Below are 2220 nucleotides of genomic sequence, written 5' to 3' on the forward strand. Positions count from 1 at the left end.
TCCCAGCTACCTTTGAAGTCTATAACACAAGCGCGCAACATATCCTCAAGCATCTGAATAGTCCGCTCTGCCTGCCCGTCAGTCTGCGGGTGAAAGGCCGTACTAAGATTCACCTGAGTACCCAAACCTTGCTGAAATTTCTTCCAAAAATTAGCAGTGAATTGTGCACCCCGATCAGAAATGATGGAAACTGGGGTGCCATGCAACCTGACTATTTCTTTGATATACAACTGAGCATACTGCTCCACTGTATCGGTAGACTTAACCGGCAAAAAGTGTGCTGATTTCGTGAGTCGATCCACAATCACCGAAATTGAGTCAAACTTGCGCGGAGTGTGCGGTAATCCTACCATAAAGTCCATATTAATCATTTTTCACTTCCACATTAGAATTTCTATGTTCTGTGCCAACCCACCGGGCCTTTGGTGTTCGGCCTTCACTTATTGACAATTTGGACAACTTGCCACAAAATTTGCCACATTCCTCTTCATATCATTCCACCAATAGACTTCCTTAAGATCATGATACATTTTCGTAGAACATGGGTGCACGGAATACCTAGAAGTGTGAGCTTCAGTCATACTTCTTTCCCGTAGACCATCCACATTTGGAACACAGAGTCGCCCTTGGTACCTTAGTGTACCATCATCCATTCCAAGAGAAAAGGCCATGGTCTTATGTTTATGAATCCCCTCTTTCAACTGCACCAACAATGGATCGTTGTATTGCTTCTCTTTGACTTCCACAACAAGTGATGATTCAGCCCTATTTTGCACAATTACCCCTCCTTCACTAGAGTCCGCAAGACGAACTCCCAAACTAGCCAATCGGTGAACTTCCTTGGCTAATGGCCTCTGATATGCCTCCAAGTGAGCCAAACTACCCATAGATTTCCGACTAAGAGCATCAACCACAACATTGGCCTTTCCCGGATGATATAGAATATCAATGTTGTAGTCATTAAGTAACTCAAGCCATCTTCTCTGCCTCAGATACAATTCCTTCTGCTTGAAAATATATTGAAGGCTCTTATGGTCCTTGAATATATCAACATGGACCCCATATAAATAATGATGCCAAATTTTCAATGCAGATACCACTGCCGCAAGTTCTAAATCATGTGTTGGATAGTTCTTCTCATGATTCTTTAGTTGCCTAGAAGCATAAGCTATCACCTTCCCATATAGCATTAATACACACCCAAGCCCGATTCTTGAAGCATCACAATATACCACAAATCCATCTATACCCTCTGGTAGAGTCAACACCGGCGCCGTAGTCAATTTTGCTTTCAATTCCTGGAAACTCTTTTCACAAGCATCTGACCATTGAAACTTAATTGCCTTCTGCGTCAATTTAGTCAATGGAGAGGCAAGAGTAGAAAACCCCTCCACAAACTTTCTGTAATATCCAGCTAGGCCTAAGAAACTGTGAATCTCTATTGGAGTTGTAGGCATCGGCCAATTCTTCACAACTGAAATTTTCTGAGGATCAACCTTAATTCCCTCACTAGAAACTACATAACCCAAGAATATGACTGATTCAAGCCAAAATTCACACTTTGAAAACTTTGCATATAACTCGTGCTGATGTAGGGTTTCCAGAACTACCTTGAGATGATCGGCATGGTCTTCTCGACTTCGTGAATATACAAGAATATCGTCAATAAACACTATCACAAAAGAGTCGAGGAATGGCTTAAAAACTCGATTCATAAGATCCATAAAGGCTGATGGGGCATTTGTTAGCCCAAAAGACATCACCAAAAATTCAAAGTGCCCATATCGGGTTCTAAAAGCTGTTTTCAGAATATCCCACTCTATGATCTTTAATTGGTGATACCCGGATCGTAAATCAATTTTGGAGAAGTACCTGGCACCTTGAAATTGATCAAACATGTCATTTATCCTTGGTAGTGGGTACTTATTCTTGATTGTGACCTTATTAAGCTACCGATAGTCAATACACATTCTCAACGACCCATCTTTCTTTCTTACAAAAAGGACCGGTGCGCCCCAAGGCGACACACTTGGCCGGATAAAACCCTTTTCTAACAAATCTCTCAATTATTCCTTTAGCTCCTTCAATTCTGCTAGTGCCATTCTGTAGGGTGGAATAGATATAGGATGCGTGTCTGGCATCACATCAATCCCAAAATCAATTTCCCTGTCTGGTGGGATCCCAGGGAGTTCATCCGGAAATACTCCCGAAAATTCATTC

The sequence above is a fragment of the Nicotiana tomentosiformis genome, chromosome 7 (assembly GCF_000390325.3).
Source record: "Nicotiana tomentosiformis chromosome 7, ASM39032v3, whole genome shotgun sequence".
Classification (NCBI taxonomy): Eukaryota; Viridiplantae; Streptophyta; class Magnoliopsida; order Solanales; family Solanaceae; genus Nicotiana; species Nicotiana tomentosiformis.